Source organism: Vulpes vulpes, chromosome 3 (genome assembly GCF_048418805.1).
Source record: "Vulpes vulpes isolate BD-2025 chromosome 3, VulVul3, whole genome shotgun sequence".
NCBI classification, from domain to species: Eukaryota; Metazoa; Chordata; class Mammalia; order Carnivora; family Canidae; genus Vulpes; species Vulpes vulpes.
The window spans coordinates 152,226,397-152,248,611 of NC_132782.1; the positions used below are offsets into that span (position 1 = coordinate 152,226,397).

Here is a 22,215-nt window from a genome sequence, read left to right on the forward strand (position 1 = left end):
CCTTTTTTTTTTTTAAATTTTTATAAAGAGACCATTGCGAGGCCCCCGTTGATGGTGCGCTGGTTCAGGCAGTGCCCAAAGCAACGCGCCCATCCAGCCAGGGAGGCAGCAGTGGCTCGCGCGGTGCTGGGCGGACCCTGGCTCACAACCGACATACCGGCTTCTGGCTGCCGTGTTCCCCCCCCCCCCCCGTCTTTGCACCTGTCGCTGTGGTGACGTAACCGGTACCAGTGCCAGAAAGCTGCCTGTACGGTCGGGACGGTGACGTGGCCTCCCTCCCGGACGCCGCGGTCGTGCCATTCCGTGCAGCGTGTAGCAGTCAGCTTCTGCCGCGTGAGAAACCAGCCCGAGATAAACTGCCAGAAACACCCCCGTGAGGCTCAGATACGGGATCAGCCTGTTAGTAGAGCGGCTGCAGGATCGCTTGTGGTGCCCTTGAGTCCCCCGAGGACCACAGGGCGTGGAGTGAGGCCCCGAGCCGTGCCCATCCCGTAGCCCGCAGGCCTCCCTCCGCAGCCGGATGGGGGGGCCCTGGCAGCCCAGGTGAGCAGCTCCTGCCACCGCCAGGCCGCCCCCCACTCCCTGCCGCGTTGCTCATGCCTCAGCCCGACCTCCAGGCTGTCACCCCGTTGCTCAGGGGCCGCCCGTGCCTGGGACCTCCCACCGCAGTGGCCTCACTCCTCCGCCCGCACCCTTCACCCCGCGTCCTCTCCTGCTCACCTCCCACCGGTCCTTTAATTTCAGTCGGGCTGGCCCGTTCGCCATTTCTCCCGAGGACGCCCCATGCTGTCGCCCCTTTCCCTGCTTGGAATCCCTTCTGTTGTGCAAGGCCGCTAGAGCTTCCGTCCTCCACGACGTGGCCGTCCCTGCCTGTCCCTGCCGTCTGGGGCCCGCCCCGCTCCGTACCCGTTGTGTGGTTCGCTGTCTCGGCCGTGGCCATTCTGCTTCCCCTGCTGCCCCGTCGGCGTTGTCTTTACCCCCGAACGGGCTGGTGTGGGATGGCAGCCTCACAGGGCTGCGGCGTCCAGGCCGTCCTTGCGGTGCCGCGCGGCGGCTGAGGGCAGAGGCCCTCCGTCAAGCAGGAAGGCGTGTGGACGCCGCTCTTGGTCGTGGTCGCGTGAGGCACCTGTTCAGATACCAGCTCCTGGCCCGCCCCAGGGCCGTTCCCATCATCAGGTGCAGGGAGGAGCCCGGGAGCGTGGAACGTGGGCTCCCGGGATTGCTCTGCGTCTGCAGCCACTTGCTGTGGAAAGGAGGAGAGACTCATATGAGACTGCTTGAGCCCTGGGCCTGCTACCTCTGGGCTCGTATGAGCTCCACCTACCTGAGCCTCAGTTTCTCCACCTGTGAAATGGGAATAATGTTTGATTTGTGGCCTGCCAAGGTCTAAAGGCTGATGTACGTGCCCGTGTTTTATAAACTGTAAAAGATAATTAAAGTGCATTAATCAGTGGTGGGGCTGCGGCCGGCTGGTGTGGAGAGAGGGGCAGGTCCTTCGTGGCGTGGGCCTCGCTCTGGGGGAGGAAGGGCAGTGGGTAGTCGCGTGGTCGTCCCGGCGGGACCAAGCAGAGCAGCAGAGGCCGCAGCGCCTGCTGGTTGGGCTGCCTGTTTTGCGTCCGACTGCGCCCGGCACTGTGCTGCCTTCCGTGGGATCACTCCACATCCACGCCAAGGCCGTCGCGTCGGTCCCATCTGTAGCAGCTCGACCGCCTCCCACCACTAGCGGGTCAGTCCCTCAGGTTCTCTTTCAAAATACCTGCTGAAAACTGTCCGTCCCTGAGAAGGGGAGTTCCTGGTTGGCCCCGATGTCGAGTACACGGTCCTGCAGACGGGAGGACTTGGGAAGGGAGAGCCGCCGGCGGTGCTCAAAGGGGGGGGGCCAGTCCGGAGGGGCGCTCCACCCCCACCCCCCACCTCCACCCCCACCCCCGCCCCCCACCTCCACCCCCACCTCCATGCCCGCCTCCACGCCCCCCACCCCTTCCCATGCTCCACCCTCCTCCACGCCCCCATGCCCACACTGCCCTCACCCCCATGCCTACCCCCACTCCACCCCATACCCTCCCCTACTCCCACCCCCACCCTGCCCCCACACCCTCCTCCTTCCCATCCCATCCCCACCACCATGCCTACCCCCACCCTGCCCCATACCCTCCCTACCCCCACCCCCATGCCCACCCCCACCTCCACTCCCGCCCCCACACCCAGCCCCACCCCCGCTCCCCACCTCCACTCCCACCCCCACCCCTTCCCCATGGCCCACCCTCCTCCACGCCCCTATGCCCATACCCCACACCTCCACCTGCGTGCCCAGCCCCCTCCCCTACCTCCATCTGGCCCCCACCCCCTCCACCACTCCCACCCCATCCCCGCCCCCATGCCCACTCCCACCCCTTCCCAATGCCCCACCCCCACCCATTCCCCATCCCCACCCCCATGTCCACCCCACCCCTTCCCTATGCCCCACCTCCTCCATGCCCCCATGCCCACCCTCACACCTTCCCCATGCCCTACCCTCACCCTTTCCCCATCCCCACGCCCACCCTACCCTTCCCTGTGCTGCACCTCCACCCCTTCACCATGCTCCACCTCCTCCAAGCGCCCATGCCCACCCCTACCCCACCCCCACACCTTCCCCTACTCCCACCCCATTCCCACCCCCATGCCCACCCCCACCTCCACTCCTGCCCCCACCCCCTCCCCACCCCTTCCCCATGCCCCACCCTCCCCACCCCCCCTGCCCACGCCCCCACCCCCACGATGCTCTCCACCCCATCGCGGCTCTGACTCCCAGCCTAGGCATCTGGCTTGGACCCCGATTGGTGCAGGAGTCGGACTTGCCCCACCGCCCCTGTCGTGAAGAGCAATAGGCAGCTTCTGAAGGGACCTGTGAGCTGTTTCTCCCATCCCGGGTGACCTCCAGGTCCACAGCCGGACCCAGCCCTGCCCTGGGCACACGGGATTTGCAGCGGCCTCGTCCCCGTGACCTGCCGGCCGCCCTCCCCTGGCTCCACAGGTATTTCTCCTGCTTGGAGCCCCCTGGCTCTAGGCCATTCCTGACGCTGGAATGTTCTGGCGAGAACCGGGGCGGCCTGAGGCTCTCGCCGCCTGCGAGCGTTGGTTTAACCTGGGCCAGCCTGGGTTACTGTTGTCCACCCCAGTGATTTTCTTCTTCTGGTCAGAAGCTTTGATGCTTACAGCAAGGAATGGGGTCTGGTTGGCAGCAGCGTCGGTAAGAAGAACCGTCAGGGGCAGAGGGTCACGGGAGACTAAGCGAAGCCTAGACTTTTTATAGAAACACCACAGGATGAGAAGCCCTTAATCCAGTAGGGATCCCTGTCAGAGAGCAGCTCGCAATTCCCCAAGTGCCACCCAGGAACGGGGTCTTCCTTTTGGGCTTTATTTTCACTTGGCTCCGGCTTAGTTGTTGTTTTATTATTGTTGTTGTTTGGTTTGCAAGTAACAGAAATCCAGCTTAAACCAGTGGCTTGACTTCACGGTCAGGATGGCTCTGGAGCGGGCTTCAGGTATGGCCGTATCCAGGAGCTCAGAGGCCATCGTGAGGTCATTACCTTCCACGCTCTGCATCCGTCAGCTCAGCCCAGTGCCGTCAGCTTGACCCCGGGGGGCAGCCGTCGAGCTACGCGTGCGTCACCCCCGCGGCTCTGGATCGTAGTGAAGAGAGCCTGTGTGTCTGGCCCTTGTTCTGACAACAGCATCAAGGAGGGGTCTGGACCGGCTCGGGTTGGCTTCCCTGCCTGGCTCAGCTCGGCCAGAAGAGCGAACAAAACACTGAGCAGCGTCGTGTGTTCCCGTGGCCCTCGTGAGGGTAGACCCCGCCAGAGCCGCGCGCAGCGAGGTCCCTACGACAAAAGGAAGAATTTCGTTACGAGAAGGAGGAGGAAAGACCGAGCATGCCACGCAGATAAAACCTTTAGGTACCAGAGTCCGCTGATTGAGGAATTCGGGGTGGGGGCGGCCACTGACCTGGAAAGCTCACGGTTAGATCCGGCCTCCGATCCGATCCGTCAGCTGCCTGTCGCAGGTGCCGGGGGCTGGTCGCCTGACCAGGGTAGTGACAGCGAGGACGAGGACGTGGAGGCGTGAGGGTGGGCGACCCCGCCCCCCACCGTGGGGTCAGGTAGGCGGCCTCGGGCCGCGGTCTCCTCGCGCCCCCAGAACCTAGGCGTGACCGCTAGCCTGGAGGAGCGACAGGGTCTCGGGGTCTGCAGGCCTTGAACGAATCAGTGAACGGGCTTCTACGATCGTTGACAGAACCGTGTGTAGGTTTGTTTTGTTTGCTGGGAAAAGGGATCATATTTCCTCTTCTCAGAGGACTCTGTGGTCCGCGGCTGTTTAAAAACCATTGCTCAGGCTTGCTTACGTCATCATTGTGCGTTCGGCCCGCGTGATCTTACACGTTCGTTTCTGGTCTTGGCTCGACTGGTAAAGCTTCGTGCCCGTGAGAGACGTAGTTCCCTGTGGGACGGACGCAGGGATGTCAGCGGCTGAGCACGTGGCACTGAACTGCGGGCTGAGGTTTCCAGGCATAGATGCAGACTGCTTGCAGGCCTGGTCGCCACCTGCTGAAGTGCTACCCTGGTGCCAGGCTCTGTGCTAGGTGCGTCGCCTGCGCTCTCTGAACTACTTGTGTGCAGACACGACACTACTTCTGTGAGCCCTGGGCCTGCCCCGGAGCGCCTGCTAGAACCGGCTCCTGCCGGCCGCGTCTCTGGGAACACTGGATGCAGACTCCGGATTTTCCCTCTTCCCCACGTCTGCTGCTTTGGGTCCACCTTCCAGACAGATGAGCGGATCCTGGGATCCCAGGGTTGGAAGACACTGCTCAGGTCGTGCAGCTCAGTGGTTTTCAAGCTCTGCTCCTTGGTGTTCCAGCTTCAGGACGAGGGAAGGCTGAGCAGGCCCCAGGTTCCTGCCCTGCTTCAGCCACCACTGTCTGCTGGGAACCACTCATCTGCGGGAATAAAAAGGGTTCGGGGGGGGGGGGGGGTGGGCAGCCCAGGTGGCTCAGCGGTTTAGCGCCACCTTCAGCCCAGGGCCTGATACTGGAGACCCGGGATCGAGTCCCACCTCAGGCTCCCTGCATGGAGCCTGCTCCTCCCTCTGCCTGTGTCTCTGCCTCTCTCTCTGTCTCATGAATAAATAAATAAAATCTTAAAAAAGGGTTCAGGATTAGGTGTCAGACTTGAGGTGGAGTCCAGGCTACTGCTTTACTCACCGACCCGTGCGACTTGGAGTGGTGCCTGACCTCTCTGAGCCGTAGCTTCCCCAGCTGGCAATGGGGAGAGAACATGTGCCTCGTGGAGCTGTTAGGGGGCCTGGCCCAGGTGGCATCTGTGAAGTCCCTGGCCCCTGCTGGCCCGCCAGGTTGCACACGTGACCTAGGAGACCTAACAGGATGCAGCTGTATTCTTTGTTGTGTGTGGTTCTTTTTTTTTTTTTTTAAGGTTTTATTTATTTATTTAGAATGAGCATGAACTGGGGGAGGAACAGCAGGAAAGAGGGAGAGAATCTCAAGCTGACTCCACCCAGAGCACAGAACCTGACTCGAGGCTCCATCTCATGACCTGAGATCATGACCCGAGCTGAAGAGTCGGACGCTCGACCTCCTGAGCCCCCTGCTGAGTCTGCCTCTCACTGCTCCTTCAAAGTCTATGCAGTGGAGTGTGTCTTGCCCCCATTTCCTCTTCAAAACTCGGTCAAGCCCATGACTCTTCTGGTTGCTCTTAGGCAGTGAGGAGTCCCGTGGCCCCTTTAGGTGACGCACGGCAGACATGTGCATTCCCTCTGGAACCTGGAAGTGCTCGGTGTGGTCCACGGCAGTCGCCGTTCACCCGAGAGAAGACGCCTGCCATCCTGCGGGGACGGGCCTCCCCATGCTCCAGCCCTGCCCGTGTTGGGCCTCCCTTCGTGAAGCCGACTGCTGCCGTCCCGCCTGGCTCCGGGTCCTCCGGGTCTCTCTCCGTCCTGCTGGCTTCCATGGCTTTCTCAAGGACTCCCTCTGGAACTTTCCGTTGGATCTCCCAGAACTCAGGCACGTCTCCTGCTAGCTGTGACATCGGCCGGCAGCTTCGGGCCTCCACGCACGTTCCCGCAGCCTCAGGCGGGATTCAGCCCTTTGGGTGGAGCCTGATTCAGGGAGACAGGCCGGCATTCCCAGAGCCCAGGGTTCCCGGGGCTTCAGCTCCCGGAGGGGGGCTGGGCAGCCACCCCTGAGCGGCCTTCTGTTCCTCCGGGGTCCGCACCTGGGGGACCCCGACCGGGCCTTGCAGGTGTTGCTTGTGAAACCCCTTCCCTGAGGCTTGAAATGAAGGGCCAGCCGTCTGCCCGTCACCGTCGGGGGTGGGGGGCTGGGGGGGGGTCCGAGCCCCTGTGAGGAATCTGCCCCACAGACCCCTCCGTGGCGTCCCGCTGCCCTGAACCCGTTTGGGCGTCCTCATGATCTTGGAGCCCGCGAGGTCAGCTTCCTAGAAATTTCCACATCGTGGTCTGGCCCCTTGCTCTGGAATTTCCCATCTGTGGAATCTTGATGCTGGAGTGGAAACTTCCACTTTAGCATCTTGTCAGATTAACTGCTACCCCCGGCCAGGGCCAGGAGCTCCTCTTCAGCGCCCCCCAAAGCAGCCTTCGGTCCTCCTGGAAACCCGGGCCAGCGCCGCACACTCCCTGCCCAGCCCCGCACGCTCCCTGCCCCCTCCTCCCGCCCAGGTGTCCCACCCCGATCCTCAGGGAACGAGGATGGGGGGGATTGCTGGGAAGGTGCTGCTTCCAGAGCCCACCCTGACCCCCCGTCACGTTCCCGTCACAGGGGTGGGAGGTGCGCGTGCGCCCCAGGCCACGCATCTGCCCGGGGCAGAGATCCCAGGTGCAGGCTGCTTCCCCCGACCCCCACCTCTGAGGTCCCAGAAGCCCTTGACCTGCCTCCGGGAAGGCCTCCCTCTGGTCGCACCAGCAGCGAGGACCTGGAAACTCCACGCTCAGCCACCAGCCACCATTTCTGGTGCTCGTGACCCTGACACAGTTTCTCTCGCTCCGAGAGCTGACTTGCCGCACCTCGTGGGGTTGCAGGACTCTGAGAAGTGAAGACTTGCCGAGTGTGCGCTCGCTCGTGCCCCCAATGACACGGGAACCCCAGGCGGGCAGGGCCCCCCTGCACCCCCCACCACTCCCGCCTGGGGCCTCACCTTGGCCTCGGGGGACGGAGGGCTCTCCGCTTGGCCGTTCGGGTGGCGTAGACGGCCGCGACCTGGGACACCTGGTGTGTGTGCCCGCCGTGCGGCCCGGAGGCGCGGGTGTGGGCGGGAGGCGGAGGCCGCAGCTTCCTTAGCAGCCCAGACACGTCGGGCAGAGTCTCTGAGCCTCCGTCTCCTCGTTTGTTGGGTGAGGGTAATGCCAGGTGCCCGGAAGCGGGCGGCGTTAGGGGAAGCGTCGGCGCGGGCGTTCACAGCGGCCTGCCACACGGTCTACGCCGGCAAGTAGCAGCTCTACCATTATTTGCTTTTGACTGTTGCCCTGATTCCTGAAACGTCCTCAGAGCCTTGGAAAAAAATAGTCCGATTTTCCAACAATTTTTTGGGGGGGCGAGGAGGATCAAATAGGAATCGGAGGGGAGAAAATCAAAGTATGTGCAGCTTCCTGCTGTAAAAAACTATCTTGCAAAGCTCGTGAGTCCTTCGTAGCAAACCATGTGACTTTGGGTTGCAGAGGCCGCGTGCGTGGCCCAAGGGCTGGGAGCAAAGCTCCGGCTGCCCGGCCCCACATGCGCCGCTCAGGACCTCCGGCCGGGCGGGCCCCGGGCAGGCCAGTTGCTCCCAAAGCCTCCGTTTCTGCGTGGGTAGCGGTGAGGGTGCTGCGCGGCGTCGTTGCGGGAACTAGCGCGGGGCGTGCGGGGTGCAAGCCCCAGAGGAGGGTGGCTCACCTCTTCCCGGCGTCTTCACCTTATGGGGGAGAATCTGCACGATGTTTGTCCCCGGCGACAGACGGCTGCGCGGAGACACCGCGTGCGAGAAGCTGTTCTCGCTGTCGTGCTCGGGAGAGAACGAGAACGTCGCGGGGCAGGGCCGCTCACGAACACCAGGCTGTGGCGGGTAGGACAGCAGGCTCCGTCCGCTAAGCCGCTGGCCTCTTGAGGCCTCCTCTCGTTTCCTTGCCAAGACTTGGCGACGTGGCCTTGCCACTAGCCCGGGAGACGTTTCTACGTCGCTGGTACGGGTCGTGAGAAGGCGCAGCCGTAGCCGCGGTGGCCAGGCGCGTGGGATTCAGAGCGGTCTGGTTCTCCGCAAGCCGGCGTAGCTGGCACCTTGGTGGAACCAAAGGGGGTCTCGAGAGGAGACAGGACCTTCCCGTCGGGGGCCCGTGGCGGAGCTGAGCCCTGACCCAGGAGGACCGGCCCCTCGGACGTGACGGGGCAGGCGTCCCTCGGGCGGATTGTTGTGGGGTCCTCACGGGGCCGTGGACACCCCCGGGCAGCGGCAGGTCCACGTGGAACCAAGCAAGCTCGCTGCTTGTCGGGCTGATTTCGAAGCCTGCGTAACTCATGCCTGGACGTCTTTGGTGAACAACTGCCCCGTTCTGACGTGGGGCCTGCAGACAGTTCCGGAATACTCTGTGTGGAAGCTTAGGACCTGGTGGAGAGCCAGGGCCAAGGGAAGGGGCGCAGCCTCAAGGGAGGGGCCGGAGGGTGGGGAACGCAGGCCGAGCACCTGCCACGAGCCCGGGCACCTACGGGGACACGCTCGCCGCCGGCCACCCGGCAGCCTTTCTGCCCCGGCCCTGTGGGCCACTCCCTGAGCCCGGAGCTGAGCCACGGGACCACAGAGCAGCTGCTGCCGATCCATGGACGAGGGGACCCCACGCGGCCGCACCGACCGGGGAGCTTCAGCCTCAGACCCCTCGCTCCGAGGACCCCTTCGCTGCCGCCAGCCTGTGCTGCTCCTAACTCTGTCGTCTTGTCGTAAGACCCCCAAGAGTCCACGGCCCAGGGTGCAGAAGGCCAGGTCCTCCGTAGGCCCTGGAGGACCGACCGGCAGGCTTGCTCCAGGGCTTTCCCTCCGCCCTGTTGGCAAGTGCTCACACTCCAGGTTGCTTCGCTGCTTGCCCCCACGTGTGACCCCTTCTGCGCCTCACCTGAGTCCCCGCTGGGGGCACCTGACCTTTCAGTGGAGGGGACGCAGGCCCAGTGAGGAACTGCCGTCGGGGCTGGGTCGGGCTCCGCACACCCTCTGAAGGGGGAAGGTTCCAGCATTCCTGCAGAAAGGCGGGCCGGTGCCCAGCCCTCTGGCAGCTTCGGGGTGGCTCAGAGGAAGGCCCTGCGGGGGCAGCCGGGAGGCGTCGGCCAGCCAACGTAGGCCCGGTGGAAAATGCTCCTAAAACAGAAAGGAAACGAAGCAATGTCCGTGAAACTGTGTCCACGCTGGCAAAGCCACAACCACGCGTCAAGCGTCGGGCGCGGGCCGGCGACCTGCCCCGCGTCCCTCCCCTCCTGTGGCTCAGAGGCCTGCGGTGCTTTGCTTACTCAGAGCTCAGTGTGTTGGAAAGAAGCGAGAGGAGGGGACGTGGGTCCTAGCCTGGCTTCCCGGGCCCCTGCGCACATCCAGGCGTGCACGGGGTCTCCCATCCGTGAGGCGCTGGCCGACCTCGCCCCTGGAGCAGGACCAGGTCGCCTGGGCCGCGCGGGGCAGGGCCTGTGCGGCTCAGGGTACGAAGGGCCCTGCTCTGCACGACCTTTTCTGGTTCTTTTCTTTTCTTTTGCTTTGAAACAGTTATTCTAAACTCAGGTTTAAATGCGTGTTTTTATTTTTTTTCAGTTTTTTTTTTTTTTTATTTATTCATGAGAGACACACAGAGAGAGAGAGGCAGAGACACAGGCAGAGGGAGAAGCAGGCTCCGTGCAGGGAGACCGACACGGGACTCGATTCCAGGACCCCGGGTCACGCCCTGGACCGGAGGCAGATGCTCAACCACTGAGCCCCCCCCCGGGTGACCTAAATGCATGTTTTTACGTCTGTAGAGAACAACATGGTTAAGACACTACCAGGTTCAAGGCTCACACCTATTACAGTGCACTTGGGGTTTTATTTATTCTTTTTTTTTGCCAGGTCCCTCCATCAATGCTGGTGATGGAAAGTTGCTCCCAGTATAGAGACAGGAACTACTGGGATGTAGAAAATGTCAGGCACCGCCCGGATACGTACGCGTCACCCTCGTGCCCACGCGGCAGCTCGCCTTGCTCGCCCGGACTCCGGGGTTCGTCCTGCTGGGCCGACGCCCCCGCCGGGTTCACCCTCCCTGGCCACTCACACCTGCCCGACAGTCGCTTTCGGCCGCAGCGAGGCCAGCGACGTTTATTTTCCACTTCCTACACGTTTCATGTTATTTGAGAAACCCAAGTGCGAAACAGAAGGATAAAGAGTTGAAACAGAAAATCCCCTCCCTGTGTTTCCTCTTTTGTTAAAATAGGATTTTCATCCTGACACCCTGGCTAAGCCCCTGATGACTCCCCGGCTTGAAAGGAGCAGCTCTGACCCAGTTACTCGGCTCCGTCGTGTCTCTGTAACGAGAGCCCTCGCGGTGAAGGCCTCAGCCACCGGCTTGTTCCCCACGCGTGGCTGGTGTCCCGGTGGCTCTGGGTTCCCACCCCCAAGTGGAGGGCGCCGTCGCACTGGTATGAGCGATGCATTAAGACTTGGTCCTTTCTCTGCTCTCAGAAGCCCCGAGATGCCGGGTGTTTGGGGCCGGGCCTTGTGAAGCGGCCGTTCGTGGCTCCTGCAGCCGGTTCCCTGCGTACCTGGGCCTGTTGTTCCTCAAGAGAAGGATGCGAAAGGGAGGAGCGCACACCCACCGCGCAGGTCACGATCGTGAATCTTCTTAAATACTTCCAAAGAGGTTTCTAATGATTAGTGATCGTAAGCACATATTTTGTGTATGATTTTTCATCTCACACAATTTTCATTTAAGAAAAACATTTTTTTGGGCCATCTCCTCTTTGCTTTTTGTGTCCAATATATGGAAACTGATTGTCGTAAGTGCTAAGCAGGCATGTGGGGGTGGGGCTAGATGTCCCCCGGGGTAAGGTCCTGGAGACTGGCCTTGTGTCTGGGCTCCAGAGGCGCTCGGGGAGCAGTGAGCCTGCGGAGCGGGAGTCTCTGCCGGCCTGCGTCCGCCCGCCGCACGGGCTCGCTGTTCCCCGTGGACACTCACGCTCCGCGCCGGCGGCTGCAGCACCGCACCTGCTGTCTGGAGGGACACACACACACACACGCACTCACACACACGGCCCTTTCTCGGTCATCCGTCCGCTGTGGAAAGGGGCCGTCAGCCCGGTGCCGAGACAGCCCGACTCAGTACCGTGCCTGGCGCGCCGGCGGCTGCAGGGCTGAGCAGCACCAGGACGGCCGCAAGCCTCTCCCTTCACAGGGCTCTCAGGCCTTCGTTCTCACGCACAATTGCAACCCGCTCCACCTGGGACCGCGCCGCGGGACAGGCGGGAAGGCCAGGGGCGAGGTTGGCGCCGGGAAAGGGCCGTTGGGGCGAGGGCGCAGCAGGGGCTCGCGGCTCAGCCGAGGCCGGCAGTTCGCAGACGCAGCTTGTGGTAAACAGCGTGAGACGCGGGACGGCGGTGCTGAGCCCCCCCCCCCCCCCCCCCCCGCTCCCAGCTGCACAGCCCTGCGCTCTTTCCCAGGGAAGCGGGCGCCCGCCTGGGTCCACCTCGCGTGCCCCCCCCCCCCGCCAGTTGCTTGTTACTGAAGAACCTCATGCCCTTAGTGCTGTCTGTATTATCCTGGGTTGTTTGTATTTCTTTATTTGAGAGAGAGCGTGCATGGGAGAGAGAAAGAGCATGAGCAGGGGGTGGGTAGAGGGAGACGCAGGCTCCCCGCGGAGCAGGGACGACGATGACGGTGACCCCGCCGTGGGGCTCAATCCCAGGACCCTGAGATCTCGACGCTTAGCCACCTGAGCCACCGGGCGCCCCTGTGTTATCTTGTGTTTCTTTGCGGTAGGAGCTCAAGGTCACCACTTTGCGGGGGATTGCAGGGTGGGAGGGGACACCCCATGCCGGCCGTCCTTTAAGATGGAATCTGCTCGTGCAGCAACGCAGGACTCTGGGTCTTTGCCGACCCCGACTGTCTTCCAGCACGGCGGTGTGCAAGGCCACTCCACGCGAGGAGGCGTGGACACCGCTGTCCAGGAGGGGCTGCAACCTGACAGGAGCTCTTAGAAAAGAAGTCATCAATTGACATTCAAAACACCCTTAAAGTAGCCTGAATCCATTCTTTTAACTTTATGGCTTAATCATTAATATAGACAATAACGGGGAGAAGCCAGTAGGTAGACAGTGCACAGGAAGAAAAAGAAAGAGCACGACCCGGGGGTCATAGCAACGGTGCACAGCGGCCCCAGTTGCACAGTAAGGGAGCGTCACGTAATCGGATCTGGCCAAGGTCACTGAAAGTCCCGCATCCTCACTTGTGTGGCCCAAAGCGCATGACCTTAATCTGTCAGGATAAAGGCCAACCGAGGGGCGTCTCACAAAATAAGGGTCTGCGTGCCCCAGGATCGGAATCGTGAAATACAAAGAAAGGCTCAGGGACCATCCCGGAGTAAGGGCGGTGGACGTGACGCTTGAACGCGGCCTGAACTGGGAGGTCCCGCTGCCGTCGGGCCCACGGCCGAGGCAGCCCAGGTGGTCGTGGGGTCTTCAGCCTCAGCTTCCGGAGCCCGCTGCCCGCTGACTGCAGCGTGCTGACGCGAGAGCCACGCGGGAGGATTCGAGGCCGCGCGGCCTCACATCTGCGGTGTCTCGTGCTCTCCGTCGGAGGGGGAGCGCGGGAATTAGAGGAGAGGCGCCTGCGCGGTCTGGGCGGTTTGCATCCAACTCAGAGTTGACGCCGGCCGGCCGTGATCTCAGGGTTGTGGGGTCGCGCCCCACGTCGGGCCTGTGCTCAGCCCGAGTCTGCTGGACTCTCCCTCTGCCCCCCTCCCCATCCCACGCTCACGTGCACACGCTCTTCCAAATATATTTTTTCAAGAATAAATAAAAAGTAGATATAGCAAAAATGTTGATTTGAGGAATCCAAATCTGGGTGAAAGACCTCAGAGAATTGTTTTCGCTGTTGCTGTAACTTAGATTCTCTAAGTCTGAAATTCTATCAAAAGTCTTAAAACATGATGTTTAGCAAGACGTAATCACGCAGGGAAATGCCTCTGCTGCAAAGGAGCATAAAATCACAGAATGTGATTTCAGCCCCTTTAAAAACTCACGGGGAAAATATTAGAAGGAAATAGAGCTACACGTGAACGTTTGGAATCTGTTGTCCGTGTTAATATGTGTCACACATTTTTCTCTAAGTAGCTGATATATCTTGAAAAATCAGGAGGAAAAAAAATCTTGCAGAAAAAAACTGGCCATCGTCGCGGTCAAGCTGGAGAACATCCCTGCACCGTCGAGGGTCTCCCAAGCCTTTGCTCCTTCCCACTGTTCCTGTGTTCATCTGTTTCTAATCTGTCCCTACAACATAGAAGCTTTTTGAGGAAATCACTTTTGTCGAAGTTCCATCGACACGGCGCCGTCGGCTTCGGGCACACCGCGCCCGCCCTGTCGCCGTGCTGTCCTCGCAGTATGACCGACCGTGGCCCCCGTGCTGCGCTGCAGCCTCCGTGACCGGTTTGCTTTATGATTAGAACTTTGTACCCTTTAAATCCCCCTCAACTGTTTTACCCACTCCCCATCCCGCCCGCTTCTGGCCGACACCAGTTCCGTCTCTGGTATCTGTGAATCTGTGGCTGGTTGGGTATTAACCTGTTTTTTTTGTTTTTTGTTTTTTGTTTTTTCACAGGTAAGGTAGAGCCTGTGGAATTTGTTTATCCCTGCCTGACCTATGTCCCCTAACACAGTACCCTAGGTCCGCCCTTGCCACACATGGCACGATCCCGTTCTGTTCACGGCTGAGTTAGACCCCGTGATCTGTGGATGTGCGTGTGTATATGTGTAAATACCCCCCACGTCCTCTTTATCATTCACCTGCGGGCGGGCACTTAGCTCGTGTCCACATCTTAGCTACTGCAAATAATGCTGCATTAGGCATATGAGTGCGTGTATCTTTTTATATTAATGGGTTTTTTAAAAAAAGATTTAATGTATTTATTACAGAGAAAGAGCATTTTGAGGGTGAGGGGCGGGTGGGGGGGGAAGGTGACTCCCCTCTGAGCAGGGAGCCGGGTGTGGGGCTCCATCCCAGGACCCTGGGGTCGTGACTTGAGCCCCCCGGGCACCCCTCATGTTAGTGTTTCTGTTTTCTTTGGGTAAATACCTAGTAGTGGGATTACCGGGTCATGTAGTATTCCTATTTTTAATTGTTTGAGGAGCCTCCGTACTGTTTTCCACAGTGGCTGCACTAATTTACATTCCCAGCAACAAAGCCCCAGGCCTCCTGCTATCCTCCTCTTTGCCAACACTTGTCATTTCTTGTCTTTTTGTTGGGAGCTGGTCTGACGGGTATAAGGTAACATCTTGCCGTGGTTCTGATTTGTATTTCCCTAATGGTTAGTGATGCTGAGCATCTTTCTACATGTCTTTTGGCCACGTGTATGTCTTCCTTGGAAAGAAGTCTATTCCAGTTTTCTGCCCATTTTTAATTAGATTATTTGGGGTTTGTGTCTGTGTGTGTGTGTGTGTGTTGAGTTGTGTTCTTTATATATTATGGGTACTAACTCCTTACCAGGTATATCATTTGCAAATACCTTCTTCCATTCAATAAGTTGCATTTTCGTTTTGTTCACGGCTTCCCTTGCTGTGCAAAATCTTTTTATTTTTGGTGGAATCCCAGTAGTTTATCTTTGCTGTCGCTTCCCTCGCCTCGGGAGACACCTCCGTAAGCATTGCTAAGGCCCGCGTCTGAGGGGGGGGTGCTGCCTGTGTTTTCTGTTAGGCGTTCTGCGGTTTCAGGTCTCACAATTAGGTGTTTAATCAGCTTTGGGTTTATTTTTGTGTGTAGTGTGAGAAAGTGGTCCAGGGGTAGTGTATTAAATGCATTTTCCACTGAACACTGTTTTCAACTTGCGATGGGTTTATCGGGACATAACGCCGTGGTACGTCGAGAACGATCTGTGTGCACGGTTCAACACCTTTGAAAAGTTGTGTTTCTCTGTAGTGATATTTTAAGGGAAATTCTGTATTGGGCAGGAATTCAAACACCCTAACCTCTTAAACCTCTTCCCGGCCCCGAATTCCTTGCTTTCCTTTCTAGTTCGTTGGAAGTCGGCACCTTTGCAACCAGACACAGTGCTGGGTACTGAGCACGTAAGGACAGATGGGTTCATGGTCCCACAGACGGACACATCCGTGACCCGGCGCCTGTGGTAGGTCCCGTGGGAGCCTAGCAGTTCCCTTGAGAGGCAGACTGGCCCGGGGCAGGGATGGGAGTGTAGGCCAGGCTGGCGTTGACCCCTAGACCCGGGAGGTTACGTGAGATGGTGCCGTCCAGAGACGGGCGCAGAGCGTTCCGGGCTGAACACTCCAGCATATGCAGCACATGCTGTCACCGTGGCCCTTCAGGGTCGTTCTGGAGATGCTGGCCAGGGAGGCGAGCTCTTTCCAAGACCTGGGAGCACCAGATCCCGCAGGGGCTGCTTTCCCAGGTGCAGGAAGAAGTGGTCCAGGCACCCGGGGGGCTGCGCGTGGCCGGCAGCCGGGTCCCCTCCACCTGCAGAGTCCTGTCAGGGCTTTGCCTGTGCTGCCCACCTGCCCCCGGGGAGCAGTAAACAAAGGGTCGGGGCAGTGCCGTTTGGGGGAGTTTGCTGCTCTCTGAGGTACCACTCAGTGGCGCTCCTGGAATGTGTGTGATTCGTCTGGAATCATAATAAAAGCAAAGTCTGCCCGGCACCTGGCCCTATAGGCTGCGTAGCTGTCCCTGGAGTCCCAGAGTTACCCCGAAGTGATGTCACGAAATGTGTCCCCTGCTTCCCTGGACAGTAACTCATCCTTGAACCACCGTCCGCCTGGGCCCATTGTTCATGCCCGTTGTGAGAGCCTGAGGACACTGATACATGAATATTTCGGATCCACCGTGTAACCGGATCCAACAGGGGCAAAGCAGTTAAGAGCCCATAACTGGGTTAAGTCGAAATCTTCTCCCTTTATCTTCAGACCTTTTTATTTTCCTTTTTGTAATGATTTGAGAGCACGATTTTTTTACTGGGGTATTTTCATGTTAAAGATGCATCATAGGTTCTTTTATTTTTTATTTTTTTATTTTTTGTGTATTTTTTTCATTGGCGTTGGATTGGCCAACATGCAGTACAGCCCCCAGTGCTCATCCCGTCAGGTGCCCCCTCAGGTGCTTAACAGGATCGCATGAGGTGACACGGATTCAGGACATGGCGAGGAGTGAGCCTCGGGGCTCCCGGTCACTAACTGGCACCGTGTGTGAAGATGAGCACGGGGTTCTCTGGCAGGAAACCTCATCCCTAGTCCCGGCTCTACCCCCAAGACCCTAGAGGAGCCCCTGAGCTGGGGAGAGGCCTTCCACCGCTCGCATCTGGTCCAACAAGCTCATTTTTCAGGACCGTAAGAGATAGAAGAGCCCCTGCGATGGCTCGAGGCCTAAGTGTTGTCCCCGTCCCTTCTGAAGCAGGAGTCGCAGCCCTGGGACTGGGGAGGGACCCGGCGCCCCGGGCAGCTCGGGCTCGGCCGCACAGCAGCAGGGCAGTCGCCTTGGCCGGCGGGGCCGGGCTGAATCCAGGCGACGTCTGAATCGGATCCCAGACCCCGGGTCTAGGCTGCCCACATGTCCCAGGGCCTCAGCTCCCCGCCTGCCCGCCCTGAGGACAGCGTGTCCCTGGTGCCACTAGGTGTCGCGCTTGGCCCAAGGAGCGGAAGGGAAGGACAAGGGGAAAAGGTCGCCCTGACCCGGCTCCCTGAGCCGAGGGCCAGCCGGGTGCTCGCAGCTCCCAGTCCCCGGGCCCTGGGTGCTTGGGGGCCCCGCCGCGGGGGCGGCCGCCCGGGACGTCCGGGTGCGGGTCTGAGTCAGGGCCCTGCTCGCGCCAGGGAGGGCCCCCCACACCCCGGAAGGTGGGCCCCGGCGCAGGGATGTCACGGCTCGGGGCGCTGGGCGCCTGGTGGCAGGGGGCTGCTCCCGGTCCTGAGACCCCGCGACGCCCGGCCCATGCCCCCCGCCTGTGGGGCCTCAAGGCCTCAGGCCCCTGCTTTCCAGAGCCGCGGGGCCCGGCGGGTGAGGGGAGGCGGCGGGGGGGGGGCTCGCGCCGAGGGGGGCCCGGGCACCCGCACTGTCCTCGCTGCCACGGTTCAAAGGGAGGATTTGTTTGTTGCGTGGACCTTCAGGCAGATGGAGCGTCTGGTTTCTAGAATCCTTGGGGGACAGTCTTCTGGGGGTTAGGAGCAGCGCTCACGGCGCACTTAGGTCGCCCCGCGTCCTTCTGGCCGAGCCTCACAACCACCCGTGAGGAGGCAGCGCCGGCCTCTGAGGCCTTTGTGGACAGAGATGAGGGGACGGAGGCGCGGAGACGGTGACCATAGCCCTAGGCCGTGGCCCCGCCTGCTTCCCCAACGTGGGCCGGGCTCCCCCCAGGGCCGGGCTCCCCCCAGGGCTGGGCTCCCCCCAGGGCCGGGCTCCCCCCTCGAGGGCCGGGCTCCCCCCAGGGCTGGGCTCCCCCCAGGGCCGGGCTCCCCCCGAGGGCCAGGCTCCCCCCAGGGCCGGGCTCCCCCCGAGGGCCGGGCTCCCCCCAGGGCCAGGCTCCCCCCCCCAGGGCCGGGCTCCCCCCAGGGCTGGGCTCCCCCCAGGGCCGGGCTCCACCCGAGGGCCGGGCTCCCCCCGAGGGCTGTGAGTACCCGTGGCACCTGCTCACTCGAGGAGGCGGCCGAGAGGCCGTGGAAGGAAGGGGGGAGCAGTGCACACAGCTGGCTCCTCGCCACGCGCCCCGCTGTCCCCGCAGCCTTTGAGCACGTAGGTCCTGCTCCGTGTTCGTGGGGTGCGTGGTGGGGCCAGGATCCGCCCCCTGCACAGTCCTCCTCCTTTTACCCAAAACCACACATCTGCCAGCTTCCACTGGCCCACGGGGCCGTGTGCCTCCCTCTGAGCGGGATTCTCATGCAGCCTCCTGCGGACAAGCAGATGGCCTCCTGGAAGGGGGCTGTTCCTAGGGCAGGTGTTTTCGGGGCGCCTTGCACACGGGGCATCTCCGCCGGTTTTGTCTGCTTTGAGGTCCCGCTGTGGCACGGCTGAGGCCGTGGTGGGTGGGGGCGCGGGCCCCGAGGCCCTCGGTGCTGCGGTCCCATGGGCGGGGGGCGCGGGGACCTGAGCAGGTGCAGGTGGGGGATGCGGGGAGCCCAGCAAGTGCGGGCGGATCATGGGGAGCTGAGCAGGTGTGGGCAGGGGTGTGGGGAGCCCAGCAGGTGCGGATGAGGGCGCGGGAGCCCAGCGGGTGCCAGGGTGGGGGGGGCGCAGGGAGCCCAGCAGGTGCGGTCGAGGGTTGGAGCACAGGGAGCTGAGCAGGTGTGGGCAGGGGGTGCGGGGAGCCCAGCAGGTGCGGGGGGAGTGCAGGGAGCCCAGCAGGTGCGGGCAGGTCGTGGGGAGCTGAGCAGGTGCGGGTGGGGTGGGTCATGGGGAGCCCAGCAGGTGTGGGCAGGGCCGTGGGGAGCCCAGCAGGTGCCGGGGTGGGGGGGCGCAGGGAGCCCAGCAGGTGCAGGCAGGGGGGTAGGGCGTGGGGAGCCCAGCAGGTGCGGGGGGGGGGACGGGGGTGTGGTGAGCCCAGTAGGTGCAGGTAGGGGGGACCACAGGGACCCGAGCAGGTGCGGGCCGGGGGCACAGGGAGCCCAGCAGGTGTGAGTGGAAGGCGCAGAGTGTCCACCCTGGGGCAGCCGGGATGGGGGGTGGGGGTGGGGGGAAGCAAGCCCAGCCGTGTGCAGGGAGGCCTGCAGGGCGGCACCGGTGTGACCGTTGCACCCCCGGGGCCACGGGCCTGGCCCCCGACCCGCCTGAGCCTCTGGAGCCGGGGCCTGTGGTGTCACCTCTCAGGAGACCTTCAGACTCGTCCTTTCTTTCCTTCCCGCCCCTTCTCTTCCTCCTGCGATGGGGAGATCGGATCTGGGGGCTGAGCTGTGGCTGCCGTTGCAGGGCCCGGAGCACACCGGTGACGCGTCCCTGCAAGGACCAGCAAACTGACTCTGTGTTTGTGGCATTTTCTGGGAGAGTCTGCACAGGGGACGGGCCTTGGCCAGTGACTCAGCAACAGCGGGCACAGCCCCTGCCTGTTTGTGAGAAGCTGTGGCTTGTCGTGTCTCTGCAGACATGACAAGGGCTGTGGGTGGGGGATGGGGGATGGGTGGGGGGATGCAGCAGGGGGGACACGGAGGGGGAATGGGGGGACAGGGCGATAGGGATGCTGCTGGCAGCCCCGAGAGGAGGCCCTCAGCTGCACGGAGCACCCAGCCTATGGGACATGGTCCCGGGGGCCGCGGGGAGCCCCATGAGCGCCGACCCCTTGGGGTGCCGTCCTGTTCTCTGGGAGCAGCCGCCCTTGTTAGCCCGAGGCCCAGCCTTCTAGCCCGAGCGTGTTGCACGGTCCTCATGGGGACATGAGGACACGCGTGTGCTCCGGGAGCTGGACGTGCCTCATGCGCCTCATGTCGCGGCCCGGGGAGTCGGAGCGTGAGTGTCCGCGCGGCTGCGGCTGAGGCACAGGGCAGGTAGGTGGCCCGTGTGGGGCCTCGCTGCCTGGACGGGCCGGCCCACGGTCATTGCCGGTCTCCCTCGTCCTGGGCACGAGTGTATTCACCGTTTGTTTTTCTCTTTTTATGAAGATTTTATTTATTTATTCATGAGAGACCCAGAGAGAGAGGCAGGCTCCCTGCGGGGACCCGACGCGGGACTCGATCCCGGGACCCGGGTCACGGCCTGGGCGCAGCCCCGCCTCCTACAGCCCTCCCTCCGCGGTGGGCCTGCGTTCCTCTGGGAGGAGGGGCTCCAGCCCGGCCGCTGCTCCTGCAGGGGGACCGGAGAGGGAGAGGCCCCGGAAAAATAGGCAGAGAGGAACGTGCCCTGCAGGGGGGCTGGTGACAGGGCGTGGAGTTGGCCGGAGACCGGGAGGCGCCTCAGGGACCGAGTGGGGAGACAGTCAGCGGGGACGGGGCGGGACCCCACGGAGGGACGGGAGGTGGTGGGCGAGCGAGGGCCAGAGCAAGGGGCCGACATCCTCTCAGGCCGTGTGTCCGCAAGCTGCGGGCTGGGGAGGCCGCGTGTGTCGGGCTCAGCACCTGCGCACGGGTCCGACCCTCTCTCAGCCGCAGGTGAACCTCGTGTTTGGAGGACAGTCCTGCTGCCCGAAGACAACACGGCGACGTGTGAGGCCAGGCCCCACGAGGACGGGCGAAGTCACCCCGAGAGCCACAGTGGCCGCGCGGGTGAGGACTGAGGACCCGGAGGGAGTAAGCGACCCCTCCGCCCTCTCCCCGCCGCCCCCCTGCCCCCATCTCACTGCCTCCACCAAAGACCCCACATCCCCTGTCTCCGAAGGAAACGACACGCATCAAGGAGACACTTTGTAAAGCGCATTCCCGGGAGCCGGGCGCCCCGGCCTCTGAGCGCCCCCCGGAAGGCCGGGCCCTGATTGGCAGCGCCTCCTGCGTCCCGCGTCTGGAGCGTCATGAAGCCAGGGCTCCCTGCACTGGCCTCTCATCACCAAGATGCCCGGATGCCCGGGCCGCCCCCTGCAAAGGCACCGTTTTGCAGCAGCGGAAGCCTTTAAAAAGTGGGCTGTGGTCCAGGGTGCGGGTTCTCGCCGCTCCCCTCCCTGCTCCCCTAGAGGAAGGCACAGCGTTCCCGCCGCCGCGCCCTCCCCCTGCCGACCACCGGCCTCTGCTTCTAACTTAGCAAGTTCTGGGCTTGTTTGGGTTTGGCAGGTGAGGACGGGGACTGTTGCCACCGCGCTCCGCGGGTCCTCAGCGGCCTCGTGCACACAGCTGCCCCCCGACCCCGTGCACACATCTGCGCCCCCGTGCACAGCTGTTCCCCCCCGTCCGTGCACACAGCTGCGCCCCTGTGTACCGAGCTGCCCCCCCCATGCACACAGCTGTTCCCCCATGCACACAGCTGCCCCCCTGTGTACAGAACTGCCCCCCATGCACACAGCAGCTCCCCTCATGCACACAGCTTCTCCCCCATGTACAGAGCTGCTCCCCCCATGCACACAGCTGCCCCCCCATGCACACAGCTGTGCCCCTGTGTACAAAACTGCCCCCCATGCACACAGCTGACCCCCTGTGCACACAGCTGCCCCCCCGTGCACACAGCTCCCCCCATGCACACAGCTGACCCCCCCCGTGCACACAACTCCCCATGCATACAGCTGCCCCCCGTGCACACAGCTGCCCCCCCGTGCACACAGCTCTCCCATGCATACAGCTGCCCCCCGTGCACACAGCTGCCCCCCTGTGCACACAGCTCCCCCCATGCACACAGCTGCCCCCCGTGCACACAGCTGCACCCCGTGCACACAGCTGACCCCCGTGCACACAGCTGCCCCCCCGTGCACACAACCCCCCCATGCACACAGCTGCCCCCCGTGCACACAGCTGCCCCCCCGTGCACACAGCCCCCCCCCGTGCACACAGCTGCCCCCCCCGTGCACACAGCTCCCCCCATGCACACAGCTGCCCCCCCGTGCACACAGCTCCCCCCATGCACACAGCTGTGCCCCTGTGTACAAAACTGCCCCCCATGCACACAGCTGCCCCCCTGTGCAGACAGCTGCCCCCCGTGCACACAGCTGACACCCCCATGCACACAGCTGCCCCCCTGTGCACACAGCTCCCCCCATGCACACAGCTGCCCCCCGTGCACACAGCTGCACCCCGTGCACACAGCTGACCCCCGTGCACACAGCTGCCCCCCCGTGCACACAACCCCCCCATGCACACAGCTGCCCCCCGTGCACACAGCTGCCCCCCCATGCACACAGCCCCCCCCCGTGCACACAGCTGCCCCCCCGTGCACACAGCTCCCCCCATGCACACAGCTGTGCCCCTGTGTACAAAACTGCCCCCCATGCACACAGCTGACCCCCTGTGCACACAGCTGCCCCCCCGTGCACACAGCTGACACCCCCATGCACACAGCTGCCCCCCTGTGCACACAGCTCCCCCCATGCACACAGCTGCCCCCCGTGCACACAGCTGCCCCC

The 22,215-nt window shown here is 62.5% G+C and overlaps 1 protein-coding gene across 2 annotated transcripts in view; it reads left to right on the forward strand.

Moving 5' to 3' along the window:
* Window positions 1–22,215, forward strand: part of GNG12 (G protein subunit gamma 12) — an 83,687-nt gene that overhangs the window by 34,341 nt on the left and 27,131 nt on the right. The gene's annotated exons all lie outside the window — the stretch shown is intronic.